Source organism: Panthera tigris, chromosome F2 (assembly GCF_018350195.1).
Source record: "Panthera tigris isolate Pti1 chromosome F2, P.tigris_Pti1_mat1.1, whole genome shotgun sequence".
Classification (NCBI taxonomy): Eukaryota; Metazoa; Chordata; class Mammalia; order Carnivora; family Felidae; genus Panthera; species Panthera tigris.
This window is the reverse complement of record NC_056676.1, coordinates 10,164,621-10,189,841: the sequence shown is the minus strand read 5'-3', so window position 1 is coordinate 10,189,841 and position 25,221 is coordinate 10,164,621. Positions and strand designations below refer to the sequence as shown.

Sequence of the window (25,221 nt, the reverse complement as noted above, 5' to 3'; positions counted from 1 at the left end):
TCTACTCCTGAAACTGATATTGCACTGTATGTTAACTAAAAATTTAAGCTAAAAAAATTATAAGGAAATTTTATGGGAACTTCACGCCAATGAATTTGCCAACCTACATGAAATGGATAAATTCCTTGAAAGACACAAATGACCAAAACTGACACAAGAATAAATAGCAAATGTGAGCATTGCTATCTCAATTTAAAAATCAACTTTATAATTAAAAGCAATTTCCCATTTAGCTTTTTTCCTTGGTACACCACTCAAGATTCTGGTGTTGCCATGGGCTGCCACCCCACCTGGTGTTACCAGTATTGTAAGAACAAGCCATTTCCAAAGTCTGGCATCTGCACAGGTGTCTCTAATGCCAAGATCTGCATCTTTGACCTGGGGTGGAAGAAGGCAAAAGTGGATGAGTTCCCATTATGTGGCCACATGGTGTCAGATGAATATCAGCAGCACTCCTCTAAAGCCCTGGAGGCTGCCAGTATTTGTTCCAAAAGTACATGGTGAAAGCTGTACAAAGATGGTTTTCACATCCCAGTGTGGCTCTAACCTTCCATGTCATCCGTATCAACAAGATGTGCTGTGATGGAGCTGACAGGCTGCAGACAGGTGTGTGGGGTCCCTCTGGAAAGTCTCAGTGCACAGTGAACATTGGCCAAGTCATTATGGCATCTGTACCCAGCTGTAGAACAAGAAGCGTGTGATTGAGGCCCTATGCGGCGCCAAGTTCAAGTTCTCTGGCTGCCAGAAGATCCACATTTCCAAGGAGACTGTACTAAGTTTAATGTGGATGTGTTTGAAGACAGGGAGGCTGAAAAGCAGCTCATTCCAGATGGCTTGTGGGGGTCAAATACATCCCTAATCATGGCCTCTTGGACAAATGGGCTCTGCACTCATGAGAGCCTCAGCACTGCCCCTCCTCAATCATGCCCACCAATAAATCCTACTTTCTGTCAAAAAAATCCCAACAATTTCACAAATAAAGTCCAGGTAATTTCACAGTTGAATCCTATCATACAGTTAAGGAAGGCATTATATCAATCCTATACAAACTTTTCAGAAAAACAGAAATCGGGGAAATACTTCCTAATTCATTTTATGAAAACAGTTTTATCCTGATTCCAAAGCCAAAGATCTCACAAAGGATGAGAACTACAGACTAATATCCCTCAGGAACATAACTGCAAAAATGTTTGATAAACTATTAGATTGGAAAATCAAATCCAGAAAAGAAAAATATATATTTATATTTATATATAAAGGATTATACATCATGAATTATCCTCAAAATGCAAAGCTTGTTCATCATTTAAACATTGAACGATGTAAATTTACTATGTTAATAACAAAATGGCAAAATATAATTATTTCAATAGATACAGAAAAAACACCTGACCAAATTTAACAGTAGAAACATGCGGCAAACTAGAAATAGTTGTGAACCTCCTCAACATGACTAAGGACATGTACTGAACACCTTCAGCATTACTATTTGACATTGCACTAGAGATCATGGCAAGTGCAATAAAATAAGAAAAAGTAATAAAAGGCATAGAGATGTGAAAGGAAGTACTACATATTTCCTTATTTGCAGGTGACAGGAATCTACAAAAAAGCTATGAGAACTTAGCGAATTCTCATTAATAAGTGAATTTAGCAAGGTTGCAAGATACAAAGCCAATATATAAAAAGCAGTTAAAAGTTTAGATATAGCATCAATTACAAAATGAAATAATAAAACAACACTCCATTTACAATAGCATCGAATGTATATAGGAATAAATTTAATGAAAGTCACATAAGGCCTTTGTACTGAAAACTAGAATACTTTGCATGGGAAAAGTAAAGAAGGCCTTAATGGAGAGATGTACCATGTTTATGGATTGGAAGACTTGACACTGTTAAGATGGCAGTTCCCCCTAAGCTGATCAGTAGATTCAATGTAATTCCAATCAAAGTCTTAACTGGCTGCTTTTGAAAGAGATTTACAGGCTAATTCTAAATTTAAATGGAAAGGAAAAAGACACAGGACAGCCAACATAATTTCAGAAGAGAATAAAAAGGTGAACGTAAACATTACTTGATTTCAAGTCTTACTACAAAGGTACAGTGATCAAGACAGTGTGTTCATGTATAGGGCAGAACATATAAATAAATGGGACAGAATAGAAAATCCAAAAATAAACTCACAGTTTTATGGTCAAAAAAAATTTTTTTTCGAAAGTGCTGGATTCAATGAGGAAAAGATAATTATTTTTCAAAAAATGGTTCTGGAACAACTGCATCTCTGGGGAAAAAATTTTTTTTGAACACTGAATCAAACCACACACTCAAATTAACTCAGAATGTATCATCACCTAAATATAAGAGCTAAAATTATAAAACTTCAAAAACAAGACATAGGAAGAAATCTTTGTGGTATTATGTTAGGCAAAGATTTTTTACACAGGTATAAAAAGCCCAAACTGTAACATGCACAAAAATTGTAAAATGGCCTTCGTTAAAATGAAATCACTTTCTCTTTGAAAGATATAACAGAGGGGGAAAAGAGCAAGCCACAGTCATATTCAGGAAAATAATTGTGAAACATGTTTCACAAGGGTTTGAACAGAAAACCTCAAGAATTCTTACAATTCAATAATAAGGCTAAATAACCCAATAGGAAATAGATCAAAGATTTGAATAGATACATTATAAAATATATATCAATGGCTAGTAAGCACAAGAAAATATGCTCAATGTCATTAGTCATCAGAGAAATGTAACTTAAAATGATAATGAGATACTACCATATACCCACTAGAGTAATACAAGTTAAGAAAGCCTGACAATGCCAAATGTTGGTGAGGGTGTGGAGTCAGTAGACCCTCACACATTTGCTGGTGGGAATGCAAATCTGGTTCATATGCTTTGGAAAACAATATGGCAGCATCTTACAAATAAAAACATAAATATTCTGTCACACCCAGCAGTTCCACTTGTAGGCACTGCTAAAGAGAAATAAAAACGTATGTTCACACAAAGACAGGCATATAAATAAGTTCATAGCGATATTATTCATCATTGCAAACCACTGGAAGAAACCCAAATATTCAACTGATGAGTGGATAAACACACTGTTGTGTATCCATACTGTGGAACAACAGAAAATTAGTACACAAAATATGAATGGCTCTTGAAAATGTGTTCTAAGTGAGAAAAATGAAACACAACCGACTACATAATGGATGATTTCATAAATATTAAATTCCAAAAAAGGCAAAGCCATGGTGATTACAAGGGGCTGGCTGGGTGCGAGCAGAGGAGGGTAACTGACAAGGGATAAGAGGAAAATGTTTAGGTGGAAGGAAATGCTATATATGTGCTTTTGCTGGTCGTTACACAACTGTGGAGAATTACCAAAATTTCATCAAAATACACGTTTAAATGTGGCGAACTCTGCCTCAACTTAAAAAGGAAAAGAAAAGAAAACTCAGAGACCTCATTTGGTGAAACAAACGAACAAGCAAAAACTTCTCCCTTTGTTGACTGCAGTTTCAACCAAGAGTTCCATAGTGAAAATGATGTGAATGTAGAGTCTTGAATTTGAGCATGTTCTGTTCACTGGAAGAACAGGTTCAAGCCCTAAGTCTTCTTTCCACCTCCTGCAGTTTTTAGTAATAGCCATCTCCAGGCAAAAGGGAAAGATAAAAGAAGAAAAGCTCATCTTTGCTTAGATACTTACATTTGTGACTTTGCCCCATTTGCACAAATACGGTCTAGTTCCATAACGCTGCCATGAGAGGCTACAATTCCAGTAGGAAAAAGAGTCCCTCCACTAAGCCACTTCTTTTCACAGGAAAGTAATTGTTGTTGTAAACAATTTGGGAAGTAAAAGTAAAGTACCAAATGATACTTGTTTGCCATATGCAAAAGACCCAGGAATTGAACCAGCTGTCTGTGAGGGGAAGTGAAGTTTTACATGTGTGATAAGAAAACCAGCACGTTATTCTTTTCTAGCATATGGAGCATGTCTTTGCCGGTGGCTCAGCACCTCTCTTTAAGTACCAAAAAAGCCACTGGTCTGGATGAGAAGCACCGCCAGTTATCTAGATAATACCCCTTCTCCTCCTCTTGCTTCCTACAGAAAACTTTGTTCAGAGTATGGAAGTTCCCAGTTTAAAATTTTTCTTAATGCTTATTTATTTTTGAGAGAGAGGCAGAGACAAAGCATGAGTGGGGGGAGGGGCAGAGAGAGAGGGAGACACAGAATCCAAAGCAGCTCCAGGCTCCAACCTGTCATGTCAGCACAGAGCCCGAGGTGGGGCTCGAGCTCACAGACCGTGAGATCATGACCTGAGCTGAAGTCAGGCGCTTAACCGACTGAGCCACCTAGGAGCCCCAGGATGGCCCCAGTTTAAATGCTCACCTCTCCAGATTCTTTCGCCATCTTGGACAATGAGATATAAGTGAGCCTACTTACGTTTCATTGGCACGTATAGGAAAACTTGTTTTCCTGATAAAAGGGTGATCAAGTCAGACGACACATGCCCTTTTTGTTTACCCTTCAGAAAGAGGCTATCCTGCAGAGGGATGAGGATAAAAGCCATACCCTGAGAGTGGCCGGGAGCTGATTGAGAAAAAAGATATGGCCACCAGGCACAGTAACACACAGCACGCTTAACTGGCTTGTGCTTGGACAGGGTTGCACAAGATGGAAAGTCTCCACAACATGGGGCTGCCCGGAAGCCCACAGTGAGGAGGGATCACTACCAAGAAGGGGAGGAGGGCAAGGAGACTCCCAGAGGAGATGCGGACCGGAGAAGGGTCTCATGCGCCCAAGTGATATTCCCTCAGCAGCACAGTGGAGAGTCTGTGGGTCAGAGAGCCCCAAAGGGCCATGGCAGCTTGAGCTGTTATAACCATACGGCTCTATACCGTCTACTGCTAGCGAATGTGGAGGTATGTTTTGTGAGGTATGCAAAGCAGGCAGGCTCCAAGTGGCCAACTATCTACTTGTTTGGACTGTCTTTAAAATAATTGCACGTGTAAAAATTTGAGTTTGGTGCTGGCGGGATTTTGAGCTAATGGGTCTTGGCCTGCAGTGAGGGAATAAACAACTTGGGGGCCAATATGCAGGGGCTCATTTATATAACAGAGTGATAAAGCCAGAGCTAGATGGTACTGGGTCCTGAGCGGTGTTCTTAGGCAGCGCCATCAGCCTTGGCCTATGTGTTTCTGCATTTCTAGTTACTTGGATAAAAGAAAACTCCTTGGTTAAACCATATATTCAGGTTTCTGTAGAGTATATATGACTCTATTTTAGAAATCTTGTTAAGCTCTTTGCATGTACTATCCCATTTGCTCCTTATAGCAATTCAATGCAATAACTACCATTTTTATACCTTCAGAAGGGACTGAGGTCCAGAGACCTAAAGGAACTTGTCCATAGTCACACAGCTGAGCCAGTCTTTGGAACCAGTGTCTAGTTTACTGAAAATATATGGACGAAGGAATGTTCATAACAATATGCGGAAGCACATGAAGCCAGACGGTGGGACGTGATCCAGCTCTTCTGATCCAGTTTCTTCAAAAAGCCAATAGACCAGTGAAAAAGAGGGGGAGAACTTTCTGGATTTAGAGACTCGAGGTGACTTCTTGCATTGGCCAAGCTGGACAAAACTGATATCAGCCCATCTCTACCACTGACCATAACAAAAACTCTGGGCAGGATATAAAAGCAGCTGCCTGAAGATCCTGAAAACTTAACAACAGGTGGACTGGAGACAAAAGTCAAAATCTGAGTAATGAGGCATGACACGGACAGCTTCAGCTGTGTGCAACTGTGTGTCAGCGTGGAAGGCTAAACTTCGAGAGCTCCGTCTTTCTGGACAGAGGACTAGGAAAGACAGAATGGGGCCTGAGATTGTAGGACAAGTCCCAGATTGCAGAGATCTGGAGAAGGACACCGTCCAACTCTGCGTATGAACTGACATAAGTTCCAGGGCCCCCTGTGAGCCATGTATGTGTAACAGAGAAATGGAAATATTCACATAAATACTAGATGTGAAGGTTTATGGCAGCTTTACTTATAATCCCCCCAAACATCGGCAACAACCCACTGTCCTTTAGCTGGTTAATGGATAAGCAAGTTGTGGTGTACCTAAGCAATGGAATACTACTCAGGGTTATATGATATGCTGGCAAGGACAAAATTCTAGAGATGGAGAAGAAATCGGTGGCTGTTGAAGAGAACGTCACTATGGTGGGACAGCAAAAGGGAATTTTTTGGTAGTGGTGGAACTATCTGTATCTTATGGTGGCAGTTACACAAATTTATGCATTTGTCTAAACTCATAAAATAGTACCCTGAAAAAGGTGAATTATACCATAATTTATTTTTATTTATTTTTTTTGCTGTAAATTCCATAAATTAAATAATTTTTAAAAAGACATTCAAGTACGCGGTGTCTGGGTGATTTAGTCGGTTAAGGTCTGACTTCGGCTCAAGGTCATGATCTCGCCATTCCCGAGTTCGAGCCCCACATCAGGCTCTGAGCTAACAGCTCAGAGCCTGGAGCCTGTTTCAGATTCTGTGTCTCTCTTTCTCTCTCTCTGCCCCTCCCCCACTCACCTCTGTTTCTCTCTGTCTCTCAAAAATAAACATAAAAAAGAAAAGACATTCAAGTGCCATAACAATCAAATGTAACACGTAGTCTCTCTTTTGATAGTGGTTTGAACAAACTAACTGGAAAAAAAAAGTTTCTGGGGAAACATACATATGGAATCCATTTAAATGATACCAAGGAATTGTTGCTTTTATGAGGGGTCATATGGATATTGTGATTGAGTGAACAATGTTCTTATGTTTAAGAGATGCTTAACATAGCATAGCATATAGCCATCCATCGAACCATCCATGTTGGTTATGTCTAAAATTTTTCAAAAATGTTAGTAAATAAAATAAGAAAACTACTTTGTCTCAAAAAAAGTAAAGACAAATTCTCTTTAAAGTAGTGGGGCTAAGATTTTTACTTAGTTTTAATTACGCTGAAATCTGTAGTCTTTACCACTATGTTCTAGAGCATTCCTATGTATCTTGACCTATTTTTTGCAACTTTCATATTTCCATAAAAGAAATATAAAGCATGTAAATAATCTAAGAGTGACTACGGACATTATTCAGGTAATCTGAAAAAACATGGCCTCATGAACTGCTTTGATATGCTGTCTTCTCTATCGAGAAGGTATTCCCCCCACTCCGACTCTGTCCCCAGAAGAATGCCATTAAAATGTCACTGGAATTTTTCTAAATGATGAAAAGTTAGAGGGAATTTAAAACACTCACTTCTTAAAAAGACCTCAGAAATTTCACCATATTTCCCCTATGATGTATCTGAGTTAAAAATAATCATTTCAAAAACATTTCAGTGAGGTCAGATAGATGGCAGGTACTTTGAAAATTATGAGAGGGCATTAAGTTAATTCATCTGAGGCTGGCATGGGCAGGATGTGGAGGGCTCTTCTTGTGGTATCCTCACTATCATGCATCTGGCAGACGCTTGTAGAGCTCTCGAGTCATTGCGTCACCAAGAGAAATAAGATACTGTACACATTTCAAGGGGAACGCAGAAGCTTCTCACCATAGGACTACAGAGAAGCCATCTGGGCCCACAGCAGAATAGCCATCTGTTTTCACCTTGTTTGTTGCTTAGCCATTAAGGTAAAATGTGGCCCAGGAAACAATACAAGCACAAAATAACAATCTCATGATAGCCTTCTCCTTGGTGAGAGGGACATTTCCCCTTATATGTGTATATATTCTATATGTATGCTTTTCATATAGATATGCACGCACCCTCTCACTTATATGTCAGTCTAGATCAATTAAAAATAAATGTTTATTGAGCATTCACTATGGACCAAGCACCGTTCCGGTGTGTTAACTTCCGGTGTGTTAACTTATTTCACTCTCACAAAACCACATGACATGGTACTCTCTTCATATGCCTCTCTATTCATATCAACAGATGAGGCAGTTTGTTCTCGACTAGGTACATCGGGCTCTAAAAGTCATTCAGAATTGCATAGGGAACTTTAAACTTGCATTACGGGACATTGCCCTAGAGAACCGATGCACTACATAAAAAATACATTTAAGTACACGAAGCAAAATACTACCTGTTCTATAAATCATTTTCAACTCTTGAATACGTCCATGTGCCAAGTCCTGGTATGGTGAACACTTGTTGTTTTGCCCCCATATCAGCCTTCACCGTTATGTGGTCCTGGGGAAAATGATCCCAGCTTGGGCTAATGGTTGATGGGACATCTCATCCAGGTTGGGCCAACCACAGACACATGATTCAGTCGGTATTCTTCAGGACTTCTGTAAACAGAAGTGGTAAAGAGAGGAGTCACTCCTTGTTGGTGGAAGAATGTGAGAATCAGGAGCCAGAGACAGCCATGTTTTCTGCCACACGATGGAATTTAATCTTCTTCGGGGACAGGAAATGAAAGTCAAAACCCACTAGTGGGAGAGAGATACAGAAGCCTAGCTGTATCAGGTCTTTTTTTCCTATTGTTCTTGAAGCCCAGATATGTGTCTACCATGTCCATGACTTACTTGTTCATCCCTTTCTTTTTTTTAATTTTTAATTTTAGAGGGAAAGAGAGAGAGCTTGAGTGGGGCAGAAGGGCGGTGGCAGAGAGAGAGAGAGAGAGAAAGAGAGAGAGAGAGAGAGAGAGAGAGAGGGCATGAATCTCAAGCAGGCCCTAAGCTCAGCACAGAGCCTGATGCAGGGCTGGATCCCATTACCCTGGAACCATGACCTGAACCCAAATCAAGAGTCCGATGCTCAACCGACTGAGCCACCCAGGCACCCCTGTTCATGCCTTTCTTTAATCAATGATCTCTATTAGCAAATTCCCCTTTTTTGTCAAATTATATTATTTTTGTCACTGGGAATATATAGTAAGTTGCATTATTATTAAGATCTTCTCTTCTGCCCTTGAACAAACTAATTATCAATACATATTCTTTGCCATGTGACTTGCCTTCTTCCTGGTAGGGGGTATGTATCTCAGCCCCATTGACTCTGGGTTTGGCCCTGTGACCCACTTGGTCCAGATGTAGTGTGAGAAGTGACAAGGTGGCAGTTTGAGCAGAATTTCTAAAAGGTGGTACATACTTGCACCACTAATCTTTGAGTTTGTGGCCTCCACCATGTGAACAACATGCATCAACAGAAGCCACTTTGCTTGCCTGACTCTCAGCATAAGCAGAGATGGAGAGCTGACCCATCATCCACCTGCTGCCTTCAACATAACCTCAGACCCACAGAGCTGCAGTCAGCCAGCTCCTGACATGTCACCTGAGTGACAAACCTTTTTTTATAAATTTCTCAGATTTTGAAGTTGTTACACAACATTACCTCAGCAAGAACTGACTGACATGGGACTCTAACCATCTTGATCAATTTGTCCTGTGCAAACGCGCTATTATATGCCTTAAGTATTTCGGGATACAACTATTATTCTTGTTTGCTTTGCAGTTGAGGAAACAGTCTTAGAGTGTATAAGCAACTTTCCCAAGGCTACTAAAAGAGGTGGGAATCAAAGATAGCTGACTCTAGAGCCCAGGCACTTAAAGATTTTTTAATTGGCTTTACATCACGCTTTTACAATCTGCATACATAACATATTTAGTTGCTATGTTGGGGAAATATAACCTGACTGGGAATATACCTAAATTGGCGTATTTCATTACGAGATTCTAATATGTGACTATATTACATTAATATGCAATATGTATATATATATATATATATATATATATATATGCATCCTACAAGATTATACTATTCTGTATAAATGTGAGTAGCTTTAATAAATTGTAAGGAGTAAGATATTAAAAATATAGAGAAGATAAAGTAGGCCATTTTTATTTGCAATATTAACATTCTTGCTCTTGCTTTCAAATGGACACAGCATGAGCGTTTTTTTTTTTGAGGTAGAAAACTCTCCAAGAATATTTAAAATGTTATACAGTTAACAAAATTAGATTTGCATGCATTTTTCCCCAAAATTATGTAAAAAAAATTATGTTATTTCCGTAACAGACTAAATATCTGCAATAAATCAAATCAACAGGGGAGGTTTTATGGAAATTAGTGAGTGCCTTTAAAAAATAATTGATGATTCAGTAGCACTCCTAACTATTATTTTTGAAAGAGTTTTAGACGTTTTAACAAGCAGTTTCAGGGGTAATTGTTACTGTTGTTATTTTTAGAAACATGGCAGAGTGTAAGTACCAATTTGTTCTGCTATCTACATATTTGCCTAATTTCTACAAGTGATGAAATGCATCTGTCCTCCCAGGAGCTGTCCTTTGGCAGCATGTTGGGATTTAGTTCAGGAGGGAGAAAAGGGAAAAACTGGTGCGGACAGAGGCTCGTTCTTTCCATACCCATGCATCTCTGTGCTTCAGAATGAATGCACACTACGTCAAGCAGCTTTCTATTGTGGTGAACAAAGGAGGAATTCTGAAACCATATTTAAGAACGTCTTCTCTTGGGGTGTCTGGGTGGCTCAGTCAGTTAAACATCCGACTTCAGCTCAGGTCATGATCTCACAGTTCTTGGGTTCCAGCCCCGCATTGGGCTCTGTGCTGACAGCTCAGAGCCTGGAGCCTGCTTCAGATTCTGTGTCTCCCTCTCTCTCTGCCCCTCTTCCTCTCTCTTTCTCTCTTTCAACAAATGAACATTTTAAAAATTACCAAAAAAAAAAAAATGGATGTCTTTTGGTTCCTATTGGTTGGGTTGATAACTTTTGACTGGCCTTTCAAGTTCTTTGATCCATCAGGGATAAAGTCTTCACTACATGTAAGGGGAAGGTTAGGACGTGGTAATGAAATACAACAAACAAGTGAAGGTCTTGAGGCAAGAATCAGAAGGACTTGACACATGGGTCCATAGGCTGGAAGTGTTGGAGTTGGGAGTTCTGATTCTGTGTATCTACTTATCTATCTATCTATCTATCTATCTATCTATCTATCTATCATCTATCTATCATCTTTGTATATCATCTACCTATGTCTCTGTTTATCCCTACCTATCATCTTTCTCTCCCTTTATCTGTCTCTTTTCTGTCTCAGTCTTTGCAGCTGGCAGATGAGATGGACCTGGGGAAAGCATTCATCTCAGAAGGGTCTGCACGGTCACTGTAACTCGCTGTGGTCTGTGATCAAACTTCAGGCGAACATCAGACAACACAAACGAGTGCAGACATGATTGCGTGGTCTCTTTGGGTTATGGAAACAGAATGAGGCTGCTCTGTGATTAAGGACTGGAGGAATCTTGTTGCGATCACAAATGCAAACCGGAGCAGGTGAAAGATATTAGCAAAGCATGCGTGAATTTGAATACGATATAGTTGGGAGATGGAACGTGAGCATTAACACAAAGCCTTCCTTATTCTTCCTGGCGTCTCCATTTGGGTCACTTGAGGGCTGTGCCAATTTTTCTCAATGGAGCTTTTTAAGATCACACCAGATTTCCAGTTCAAACAACAGAATAAGCGCTTGTAATTTTCCGTTTTACGATGTCACCTATAGAGTGTATTTGGATTCTTCGTTTGGTTGACGTGAGCTCAGTGTCTCTGTTGTCTGATTCGTAAGATTTGCCACCTTAATTATATTTGGAGTCCAGTTTTCATAGAAATAATAAAAATATTTTGAAAAGATTGCCTTGATTATCAGTAATACATTGGAAATATGCTGAACATATATGTTGCAATATATATTGAATGTATACGTCAAGTGGCCCATTTTTCACACATTTAGCCATAAGCTTTTTTTCCCAAAACAAGGGAATTTATGATTGTCTTATTTAAGCCCTGGCATTTTATCTTAAAACAACAGCAACAACAACAACAACAAAACAACAACCAAGGTGATTCTGTGTCTTCTCCTTTAGTCTGGAGCCCATTAAATCTCTCTCTAATGTTTTCTAGAAGGCTTTGTTGGAATCCATATCTACCTATCTATCCGTATCTATCTATATCTAATTAAGCTGTGGTCTCACATATCCCTAGTCTTTTACTGATAATACCAGGCTCCAGGAAAAGTGATGATTCATCAAATACACAGTATAACAGCTTAACTGAAGCTGACATAGAAAATATGCAAGGAGACTAGTTAAAGTACAGACAAGCTCATGCCTGTTCTATGAATGGGTGACATTTTAAACAATAGAGCTGTCAGACCCTAGTGTGAATAAAGGGGCTTAATCATAGCAGGAATTAGTGCACACGACAGGTGATTATGTGTTGGAAACACTCCAGGACCATCTGTGATGCTTCACATTATTTGTAATCTCGGTAATTGCAGCCTTGGGGAAAAAAAATTATTTGGGATTGGAGAACCCATGGTTGGGGAAAGAAGTAAACAAAACCACATACAACCCATTTATTTTAACAATAGGGGTCTCTACAAATGGGAAAAGTTCAACCCACATTATCAATTTAAGTCCATCCCTCTTCTCACCAATTCAACAACAAAGCAATATAATCATGTTCCCCCCCCCCCCACCGCCTCCTTCTCAAACTCCAATTATAGTGGCTCCTTGCCAATAAAATAAGCCTGCTATCATCTACTTACTAAACTGAGATGAGAATTTCTTCTAAAATTATTTAGGCTATGCTATCTGAAGCCACTCAAGAAAGCATGGGGCCTGGCTGAAAAGGTGTTCTCCCCTGGTGGATATTCTGCTGTTTAGCTATGATAAAGGTTTGATTGCCTTCTGCTGAGGTTTATGAAAACAGATAATTCTTTTTTTTTTTTTTAAGAGACCGAGAGAGACCGAGCACAAGTAGGGGAGGGTCAGAGAGAGAAGGAGACACAGAATCCAAAGCAGGCTCCAGGCTCTGAGCTGTCAGCACAGAGCCCAACGCGGGGCTCGAACTGACAAACCAAGAGATCATGACCTGAGCCAAAGTCGGACGCTTAACCAACTGAGCCACCCAGGCACCCTGAAAACAGATCATTCTTTAACCCTGATACAATTTGTGGAGAATGATCTAGTTGGAACCGATGGTGTGGGGAATTCCAGACATAAAAGACTGGAAAGCAAAACCGAAAAATGAAGAACAAAAATACCAGTGAAGATTCGCAGAGTTAGGAAACAAAATTCTGGTCTCATGTTCTAGCTGGCCTATAGCAATGAGGCGGAATGTAAAAGCCAGCTTTGTCTTAGCTGTTGATCTTTAGCCATTTTTTAAAATGTTTATTTGCGAGAGAGAGAGAGAGAGAGCGAGAGCGAGCGCGCAAGGTAGGGGCAGAGAGAGAGGGAGACAGAGAATCCCAAACAGGCCCTCTGCTGCCCCCACATAGCCCGGTGCAGGACTCCAGTCCACGAACTGTGAGATCATTACCTGAGCCAAAACCAAGAGTCAGAGGCTTAACCGATTGAGTCACCCGGGTCCCTTGATGTTTAGTCTTACTTATTGATTGCTTCTCAATGGAAATAATACCTCCAGTTTTTCTATTTTCTTCATACCCATGTGGTTATCACTACAAAATGCAACTTTGGCCACATAGCGTTCCTTTACACATGTTTTGTGTTTTTTTGTAACTTTTTAATTTGTGATAGTTTCAAATTTTCAGACAGGTTGCAAGAATAGCGTTAGGAACTCCTCATCCTTTTATCAGTTTCTCCAATTATCTACCTTTTGTTCCATTGATTATTGTCCCACTATATATTTGTTGAGATTTGCATTTTTTTTTCTGAGCCTTTGGCAACATGCATTACCATTTTTACTCCTAAATATTTCAGACTACATTTCCCAAGAATAAGGATCCTATCCTATTATCCACAGTGCAGTTATCAAAGTTGGGAAATTTAACACTGATACACTACTATAAGCTGACCCATAGGCAAAACTGTCAATTTGCCCAATATGTTCTTTGTGGCTAATTTTATTTTATCATGCGGGATGTAATCCAGGATTACAAATTACTCTTTGTTGTTATGCTAATTAGTCTCTTTTATCCCAAAGCAGTTCTACAGCCTTTTAAAAATCTGTATGGACATTGCCATTTTAAAGGAGAACCGACATTTATTTTGCAAAATCGTTCTCATTTTCGGGTCTCTTTCTTCATGATTAGACTACATGCATCTTGTCAGGGATACCGCAGAAGTGATGGCGTGTCCTTCTGAGTGCATCAATTATATCACGAGGCGTATGAGCTCGGTTTGTCCCAGTAATGACAGGGTTAGCTTTGATCCTTTAATTTAGATGATGTGGCCCATTATTCTTCACCGTAAAGTTATTATTTTTCTCTACAATTAATAATCTGGGAGGAGATAGCTGGACACTGTGTAGGTATCCAGTTCCGCACAGACTTTTACTGAGTTGTAACGTCCATTGATGGTTTTCTAGCTACACTATTCCTTCTTCATTGATCAGTTGGCATTCATAAGAAAGTTTTTTTCCATCTTCCCACTTATTTATATTTATTCACTTATTAATGTTAGTATGGAAGTGTAGATTCTTATTTTCTACAATGCGTTATAACCCATGATTTATTTTGAGGTCCCATATTTCCATTTTGGGTAAGCAGAGCTTCTTCAAGCTAGCTGCTATGTCTTTCTGATATGTTGTCGTCATTGAGTACTCCCTTACTGGGTCAATTAGGGTTCCTCCAGAGAGAGAAAAACACTAAGAGATGATGATAGACAAATAGATAACAGATAGATAGATAGATAGATAGATAGATAGATAGATAATTTATTGCTGCCTAGGTAAATCCACAATCTGTAGACGAGATCTTCCCCCTGAAAGATGGGAAACTCTTTTGCAGGAGCAGAAATTGTGGTCCCTGAGCGAATATATTCCTTTTCAGAGAAACCTCTGTTTAGGTCTTAAGGCCTTTTAACTAATTGGGTCAGGCCCACGAAGATTATCCTGGATAATCTCCTTTACTTAAAGTCAACTGATTGTAGATGCTAATCACATCTACAAAATACCTTCTCCACAGCACTTAGACTAGTGTTTGGCTTGGTAACTGGGGCTAGAGTCGAGCTAAGTTTGTTACCACTGGTGGGGTGTGCAACTCCTTGGTCCTTGTCTTCTCCAGGGAAAGAATTCAGGTGAGAGACTCTGTGGAGAGTTAAACTAGCAAAGCTTTACTATTTAGCAAAAAGTGACAGTACGCTCCAGAGACAGGAGTGGACAGACTGATGGGAGGATAGGTGACAGTGTGCTGAGTTTCTCATTGTGTCTTTGTGTGGGGGTTTATTCTGTCTCCTCTCTCCCATGTCATAGTTACATTTCCACCCTTGGGTCCACCTTGGTTTTCTCCCCTCCAACCTTTTTGTGCAAGCTTGTGTTAATCATCTCCTCCTGAGGCCTGAGAGCTACCCATGGGGGTGAGGGGCCCCAAATCGCAATGCCAATGGTATTATAATGACATTATAATAGCGGACAAGGTCTTTCTTCAGTGCTCATGCTCCAAAGTGGAAGCATTCTTAGCAGCGTGTATCTTTTGTTAATCAGTCTGTGCTAAACCACAAAGGGGGTTGGTCTAAGGAAGATGGGTGGCCTCTGGGGGGACAACTGGTGGTTCCTGGTAATTGTCCATCTGTCATCCTCCTGCTCAGGTCTATCTAACTGCCTACTCTGACATGTTGGTACATGAAACCGACCATCACACTGGTTTTTTCTGACGTAAGCTTTTGCAATTTCATTTTGTTGTTTCCCTGCCAATCCTGGAGTCAAACTTTTCTCCCAAAAAGTCTGTTTTCTTTAAGTAGGCAATGGTATTTAGAAACCAAGATCTAGGTGCCAGACGTGCTTATTGCTTTGATGTTACAATTATTTATAGACTTTCGGAGCAGACAGAGCTAGCAAGTGTGTGTGTGTGTGTGTGTGTGTGTGTGTGTGTGTGTGCGTGCACGTGCACACGTCCACATACATATACAGAGAGAGAGAGAGAATAAAGAAGGAGGAGGGGCTGAGGAGGAGGAAACGGAGACAGATGAAGGAAAGGAAAAGAAAGAAAGTTTTACACGGAGTTAGGAGTACAAGTTCATACTGATACATCCGATTTCATTACAACAATAAAACATCAGAGGATAAATTCTAGTCCTTGCCTTTTTATATTTGTAACTCGCTTCTTCAGCCATGTCACTCCTTTGCTTATTCCTATGATAAACAAGAATGTAGTTTCCAAATTGCTAACAATGCCCAGTGTGGAAAGCAAACTTACTAAGTAGAGTTTAAATTTTGTTTGTAGGGTTTTCTTTCACATAAAATCTGTATATAATTATATACACAAATCTTAAGTGCACCATGTGATGAACTTAACAAACCCAACCACCTGTAATAGTCTGTCTAGTTCCTAGTTGTTTCCATCACCTTAGAAAGTTCTGTCATGCTACTCCTAGGTTAAGTCTTCCCTTCCCAGAGCCAACATTTTTGTTCTGATATTTTTTGAAACTGATGAGTTTTGCCTTTCTAGAACTTCCTATAAACTCTATTATATAAGTAGGCACTCTTTTGCGTCTTTCTTCCTTCACTTATAAATTGTGTGGAATTCAACTATGTTTTTCACCTGTCAGTTGTTCATTCCTTTTTATTGTTAATCAGCATTACATTGTTCGATATACCACAAATTATCTACCCATGGTTCTGTTGATGAGTATTTGCAATGTTTCCAGTTTGGGGCTAAGTAAATAGCTATGAGCATTCTGAAACAGATAGATATTTTCATTCCTTTAAGTAATATCTAGGGCTGAAAATTCTAGTTGATAGGGTAGGTAAACATTTAATTCATGATAAACTTCTAAACCTTTTTCCAGAATGTTTGTACCATTTCATCAGCAAGGTATTTTAGTTGTAGGCACTCCACATTCTTATCAACTCCACATTCATACCTTGAGTTGAACTCAAGGGTTTGGGTGTTTTGTTTTAATTAACCATTTTAGTGGTGTTAGGGGCATTAATTTGCATTTTGTAGATGATTACCAATGTTGAACACTTCTTCATGTGTTTATTGGACCTTCGTATACATTCCATTTTAAAGTGTCTTTAAAAAAATGTTTATTTATTTTGAGAGAGAGAGAGAGAGCACATGTGTTGTAGGGGGAGGGGCAGCGAGAGAGGGTGAGAGACAATCCCAAGCAGCCTCCACACTGTTGGCCCTGAGCCCAGTGTGGGGCCCGATCTCATGAGAACCGTGAGATCATGACCTGAGCCAAAATCAAGAGTTGGACGCCTAACCAGCTGAGCCACCTAGGGGCCCCTCCATTTTAAAATGTCTTCTGAGGATTTCTCTTCATCTTAATTTTTTAGAGTTGTTTGTCTTAGTGGTAAGAGTTCTTCAAATATTCTGGACATATATTTAATATTCTTGACATGTATTATGTGTTATAAATTATGTATATTTAATACATAAATATATATAAAATATATGTATATACACAATACTTTTTCTAGTGTGGACTATTTACGTGCCTATTGGCACGTAGAATTTTTAGGAAATACACTTGACCAATATTTTCTTTTATGGAGAATGTTTTCTGGACCCTAAGAAATTTTCTCCTACCCTAAGTTTGCAAAGATATCCCCCTGTTTTCTTCCAGATGTTCCCATAGAATATTAGGTTTATTTTTAGCTCTATGATCCATTTTGAGTTAATTTCAGCCTTTTGCTCTATCAGAATTTGTTGAAAAGACTTCGCTTTCTCTACTGTATTAATTTTTTTCCTTGGCTAAAAAATCACTTGATCGTATAAAACTGGATCTATTCTATTAGTTATTTATCAATCCTATATCATTACCACATTATCAAGATTAATACAGCTTTATAGTAGCTCTTGAAATCTGGTAGTGAAAGTCTTCCAAATATTTTCTTTCCTACCGCCACCTGAGATTATTTGGCTATTTTAGGCCCTAAACATTTCCATATAAGTTTTGAAGTCAACTGGTAATTACCTACCAAAAATATCCTGCCGGGATTTTAACTGAGATTGCATTTGCTCTATAGGTCAATTTTTGGAGAAGTAATATTTTAACAGTATTGACTCATCCAATCTATGGGTATGGATTTGTTTATTTCTCCATTGAATTCTGTCAATGTTTGCTTTGCTATTTTTTAAGCTCTTCAACTATTGCACAAACTTTATAATCATTATGTATTTCTGGTGGATTAAGGTTTTATCATTATGAACTGGCCCTCTTAATCTCTGGTAATAATCTTTATACTGATGTCATTTTTCTTCTGGCATTAGCATAGCCACTCAGATTTCTTGTGCTTGCTGTTATTTTTATGGGGTATCACTCTCCATATTTTTACTTCTACTCTCTATATTTATATATAGATTGCCTTTATATTTAAGGTGTGATTCCCACAGATGGCTTTAAAATTTTAGTCTGATAATTTCTGCTTCTTATTGGGAGTCTTTAATTCATTTATGTTTAATAATTATTGATATGTTTGGATTTAGGTTTATACATTTTATTCATTTCTCTTTCTCCTATCAGTTTTATATTCATTTATTCCTCCTTCTCTGCCTTCTTTTGCTTTATTTAATACTTGTTAGTGTTTCATTATGATGCCTCTGTTGACTTTGTAGCCATGCCTCTTTGTAGTGTGTGTGTGTGTGTGTGTGTGTGTGTGTGTGTGTGTGTGTTTGTCAAAGCAATTACAATATAGATACTTAATATTACAATGTACCAGAGCTCATATTGTATCACTTCATGCAACATGTAAGGACAATGTGATAGTTCATTGCAATTTATCCTTCATCCCACGTGCTATTGTTGTTGTGTATCTTACATCAAATACATTATAGATTCACAGCTCCTATCAGCTCCCTTTTACTTTTGCTTTAAACATTCTTATGGCTTTTAAATATATCTAAAAAGCAACAAATACATATTGCTTCACACATATTATATGTGCATACAAAAATACATAGTCAAAAAGAACAAGAGAGAGTCTTATGTATGTATCCATATAATTAGCATTTCAAACACTCTTTAGTTCTTCCTGTAGATCCTTGCTTTCATCTGTTGTTATTTCCCTTCCAAATGAAGAATTTCTATGAGTACTTCTTGCAGTATAGCTTTGCTGGTGTGCTTTCAGTCAATCTCCACTGCCGACATATAGTTGTTTGTTTTCAAAAATATTTTGCCCAGAGTTTATCTTTGTTGTCTTCAGGGAGGTTAGTGTCATAAAAAGTCCTTTACCATTACCAGAAGTAGAGCGCCCATTATACAATTTTTAAAGACATTTTTGGAGGTTAAATAGTGTGCTTAACTAAATATATATAGGTCAAAAGTTATGTACTTATCTTTCAATGAGTATGTGTCACATATCCAATTATGTTGCAAGCCCATTGAGGGTTGGCTCTTGGTCTAGCTTCCTGTAGTCCTATTCCCTAACGCTGATACTCAACAAAGGTTTTATGATGATGAAGAATGCCTCTGTTCCTCCTTATATGGTTAAAGAAGCCACGTGCAGGGGCGCCTGGGTCATTCAGCTGGTTGAGCATCCGACTTTGGCTCAGATCACGATCTCACAGTTTGTGAGTTCGAACCCCGCATTGAGCCCTGTGGTGATGGCTCGGAACCGGGAGCCTGCTTCGTAGTCTGTGTCTCCCTCTCTCTCTGCTCCTCTCCCACTTATGCTCTGTCTCTCTCTGTCTCTTAAACATAAAAATGTAAAAAAAAAAAAAAAAAAAAAAAACGAAGCCACGTGCAGATTTTTACTTTTATTATCTTCTACATCCAAGAAGAGAGGTCTCAGTTCTGAAAATGTGTGGCAGATTTTACTTATGGGATTAGAGATTTCATAGCTTTAGTTTTTATGTCAGCAAACTATAGCCCACAGGCCAAATCTGGCCCACTGCCTGTTTCTGTATAGAAATTTTCATTGGAACATGGCCAAGTTCATTCGTTGATGTATTGTCAATGGCTGCTTTCACATGACAATGGCAGAATTGAGTAGTTGTAACAGAGACTGCATGGTTGGCAAAGCCAAATATATATAAGGTCTGCCCCTTTACAGAAGAAGTTTGCTGATCTCTGATCTAGATCAATAGCAAATAATCACCAGCACTTAAACGAAAGCAGTTCAAAGTGCATGCTGCATTGACATCAATATTTCGAGAAGCCTTTTTTGTTGTTGTTCAATATGATAAACACTAGACTCATTGTGGTAGGCAGAATAATGATCCTCTACAGATCTCCGTGGCCTAATCCCTGGAACAGGTGAATATGTTACCTTACCTGGCCAAAGGGACTTTGCAGGTAACTTAAGGTATGACCTTGTAAGGGGGCAGGGGGTGATCATTCTGGATTATCCAGGCAGACCCAATATAATCAGAAGTCTTTAAAAGCAAGAATCTTTATGGGCTGTGAAGTGACAGTGGAGGAAGGACCAGAGACAAAAAAGAGAAAGGGGCCATGAGCCAAGGAAAGCAGGTGTTTTCTAGAAACTGAAAAAGACAAGGAAATGGATTCTCCTTTAAAGCCTCCAGAGAGAAACACAGACTTGTGGACACCTTGATTTTAGTCCAGTGAGGCCTGGGTCAGACTTCTAACCTCCAGAACTGTAAGATAATAACTTTTTTTTTTTTTTAATTTTAAGCCACTAAGTTTATGGTGATTTATTATGGCAGTAAAAAACCAAACCAAAACAAACAAAACAAAACAAAAAAACTAATGTATTCACATACTATAATGCATGAGGAAATGAATTCACTTTATAATTATTGAAAAACCTCTATTATACATTAAAAATATATTAGCTAATGAAGCAGAGTCTCTCTTGCTGCATCAGCTTTGTTTTTGCAGGAATGCATTTAAAGCAGGTATTTCCCTGCTATCTGTGATGTCTGTAATCATTAGAAAACCTTCATGTGTGAAAGGAAGGCAGTTCTAAGGGCTTTCATTGGGTTATGGTTGCCATGGAAACCATTTTACTTGGTAATCAATATGTTCAGTACGTCTCTGTGGCTTTGCACTTAAGTCCTGAAGATACCATTGCAGAGTGGGTCCATGGAAAAGACTGAACAGGGAAAAAGGAAAACCTTGAAATGTTAACTTCAGTGAAAGACATTCTGGTTAACTTATTCTCATTCCCATGAAGCAGAAAAAAAAAAAATAAGAGAATGAATGGCTTTGCTTTGATTTTTGTGCAGACTGAATAGACTGAGATGCATTTTTCAATAGCAGATTGGCAGGGCTAAGTAAGGTCCTCCGGACTCTCTCGCAAGGCCACGGAAGCAAAGACGCAGCCCATCCAGCAGCCAACCAAGCTTTTCTTTTTTAAGTTTCCCTCTCTTTCTTTGTTCTCTGTCTCTGTCTCTGTCTCTCTTTCTCTTTCTCTCCCTGGCATTTTTTCCCCTGAATTGTCCCTCAATTAAGAAATATGAAAAAATGAACTAGACTTGTTTTTAAGGACTCTGGTCAGTACATAGTATTAGAGTCTGTTCACTGTCACATGACATCCTAGACTGCTTTACACAGCCAAGAAAATGCAGCCTACAGAAACAGAGTAATTCCTATTATGCGGAACTAGAGAAAATCACAGAAATGTTTAGGGAGGAACTCAGGGCACCAAGGGACCATTTCATGTGTTACATCTTGAGGTCATTAAAGCACTTTTTGCTGAAAAAAAAGGTAAAGTTGACACTTGTGTGCTTGATCACAGCCAAGCAACTCAGGATGAGCATAATCGGGTGACACCGTGACTCTTATATGCAAATACTTCCCCCAAATTAGCAAGGGCTAGTTCTTGAGAAATAGTCTGTCTCAGAACCTGAGGGATTTAACATTTGCACATCAGTACAGTTGCTTTTCCTTATTTTGCATGTAAATCGTTTTGAAATACATTATTGTGAGCATGATTAAATTTGAAATCATCTTGGTCAGAGAGATAGGCAGGCAAAAAGAAATGACACAAAGTGATGGAGTAATACAAGAGCAAACATGAAAGAGATTTTAAAAATTCCTGTAAGGAAAGTGGAGAATTACAAGTGCATAAATGAACGTATTAGTATCTATGTTTATCCAATTCAGTAAGAATTTTACTTTTGCATTACTTTTTGGTAAATGCAATGAAATTTCTGAACTGTTTGGTTATGAAAGAAGAAATGCAGGGTGAGATATATTCATCGAACTTCTCTTTCAAAAGACAACAGTTAATAAGCGTAAAAGACTAAAGTGAGATTTGTACCTGGTCCTGAAATGGTCCAAAAGGAGGTCAGAAACAGTTTAAATGGTTTTTAATGTTTTTTTTAATTAATTTTTTTTTTTTTTTTATTTTTGAGAGGGGGGAAGTGGCAGTTAGAGGAAGACACAGAATTCGAAGCAGGCTCCAGGCTCTGAGCTGTCAACACAGAGCCTGATGCGGGGCTCGAACTCACAAACCGCAAGATCAAGACCTGAGCCGAAGTCACTCAACTGACTGAGCCACCTAGGTGCCCTTGTCAGAGACAGTTTAAATGAAGACACAATAGCAACAACATTTCTGCATTGCTTCAAACAAAGAGAATAAAAATTGCTTAAAAGATATATAGTTACTGGGGCGCCTGGGTGGCTCAGTTGGTTAAACATCTGACTTTGGCTCAGGTCATGATCTCGCGGTGTGTGAGTTCAAAACTCACCTTGGGCTCTGTGCTGACAGCTCGGAGCCTGGAGCCTGCTTCGGGTTCTGTGTCTCCCTCTCTCTCTGACCCTTCCCAGCTCACACTCTGTCTCTGTCTCTCTCAATAATAAATAAATGTAAAAATTTTTTTTTAAAGATATATAGTTACCTAAAAGATATATAATTACATAGATACATATTTCCCATGTGAGTGTCCCCTGTGATCTTGTTTTTGAATCCCCTCTGATGACCTCTGTCTTTTAATTGGTGTATTTAGACCACTCATATTTAAAGTGACTATTGATTCTGATGAGGAGACTGTTGCAATCCCTCTCCTATTTCTCTATAGGTTAAAGTTCTATTTTCCCTAGCTTTTTGAAGTTCTTTTCCTCTCTCTTTGGTGTTCTGCAGTGTGAATTTGATATGCCTAGACGTAGACCTTTTGGTATCTATCCTTCTGTATAATCCTCTGAGTTTGCTGGATTTTGTATTTGCTGCCTAGCATTAATTTTGTAAAATTCTCAGTCATCACTAGTGAAAATATTTTTTTCTGCTCCCTTTCCTCTTCCTTCTAGTTCTGGTATTTCCACTGCAAGTACGCTATACTTTTTGGCTTTTGTTGAAAGCGCTACTATAAACATTGGGGTACAAGGGCCCCTATGCATCAGCACTCCTGTATCCCTCAGGTAAATTCCTAGTAGTGCTACTGCTGGGTCATAGGGTAGTCCTATTTTTAATTTTTTGAGAAACTGCCACTCTGTTTTCTAGAGCAGCTGCACCAGTTTGCCTTCCCACCAACGGTGCAAGAGGGTTCCCATTTCTCCACATCCTCACCAGCATCTGTTGTCTCCTGAGTTGTTAATTTTAGCCACTCTGACTGGCGTGAGGTGGTATCTGAGTGTGGCTTTGATTTGTATTTTCTTGGTGATCAGTGACATTGAGCATCTTTCCATGTGTCTGTTGGCCATCTGGATGTCTTCTTTGGAAAAGTGTCTATTCATGTCTTCTGCCCATTTCTTCAGTAGATTATTTGTTTTTTGGGTGTTGAGTTTGTAAGTTCTTCATTAGATTTTGGATACTAACACTTTATCCTGTATGTCATTTGCAAATATCTTCTCCCATTCCGTCGGTTGCCTTTTAGTTTTGTTGGTTGTTTCCTTTGCAGTGCAGAAGTTTTTATCTTGATGAGGTCCCAATAGTTCATTTTTGCTTTAATTCCCTTGCCTTCAGACGTGTGTCGAGTAAGACGTTGCCACGGCTGAGGTCAGAGAGGTTGTTGCCTGTTTTCTCCCCTAGGGATTTGATGATTTCCTGTCTCACATTTAGGTCTTTCATCCATTTTGAGTTTATTTTTGTGTATGAAAGTGGTCCAGTTTTATTCTTCTGCATGTTGCTGTCCAGTTCTCCCTGCACCATTTGCCAAAGAGACTGTCTTTTTTCCATTTGTCCTGCTTTGTCAAAGAGTAGTTGGCCATACATTTGTGGGTCCAGTTCTGGGTTCCCTATTCTATTCCATTGGTCTATGTGTCCATTTTTGTGCCAATACCAAGCTGTCTTGATGACTACAGCTTTGTAGTAGAGACTAAAGTTTGGGATTGTGATGCCTCCCGCTTTGGTCTTCTTTTTCAACATAACTTTGGCTATTCAGGGTCTTTTGTGGTTTCTATTTATTTATTTATTTATTTATTTATTTATTTATTTATTTTTAACGTTTATTTATTTTTGAGACAGAGAGAGACAGAGCATGAACGGGGGAGGGGCAGAGAGAGAGGGAGACACAGAATCGGAAGCAGGCTCCAGGCTCTGAGCCGTCAGCCCAGAGCCCGACGCGGGGCTCGAACTCGCGGACCGCGAGATCGTGACCTGGCTGAAGTCAGCCGCTTAACCGACTGAGCCACCCAGGTGCCCCTCTTTTGTGGTTTCATACAGATTTTAGGATTGTTTGTTCTTCCAGGTGTGCCTCCAGTAGCAGAGGTCAGGCACGACTGTCTGGATTCTGCTGTTTTTTTCCAGATCTCTGGGTAGAGGTTTGCTGTGCAACCTCAGTTCTCTGATCAGTCCAAGAAAAGTCATTTCTTTTCCATTTGTTTCACTTTTTCGTACATTAAGGGCCGGAATGACAGATGTCTAAGCTTATTTCACGTCAAAGCTGAAACTGGGAGTGGTTTTCTATCTATTTTGTCAAACCTAATCTTTCGTCTAAGGCCGCACTTGTCAAGGGAAGTTAAAAAGAAGAAAAAGATACTACAAAGTAATTATAAGCAGTTATTTCCAGCACATTTTGGGGGAACATGGACTCTCTCCTTTAGGGAAACAGCCTACATAATGAATTGAAAAAGGCACTCTTAGACATCTCTTCTTTTCCCTTTTTCTCTTTCCTACTACAATTTGTGCCTTTGGTCTTTGGTTCGCTGGGGTTTAGACTTAGAAAATTGACATTTTGCTGGATTTCTTTCTAGTGTTCCCAGATTACCGGAGGAGGTGGGGAAGAAAGAGAAGCCTCTGTTCCCACCACCATCCATCCCTTCCATCTGGGTGATTGTCTCCAAGGAAAGCCCTTTTTCGTAAATGCTGCCGGAGTTCAGGGAATGC

At 39.2% G+C, this 25,221-nt stretch overlaps 1 pseudogene; it reads left to right on the top strand.

Moving 5' to 3' along the window:
* Nucleotides 1–273: 273 nt before the first annotated feature.
* On the top strand, nt 274–25,197 carry LOC102949597 (annotated as a pseudogene).
* Nucleotides 25,198–25,221: the final 24 nt, after the last annotated feature.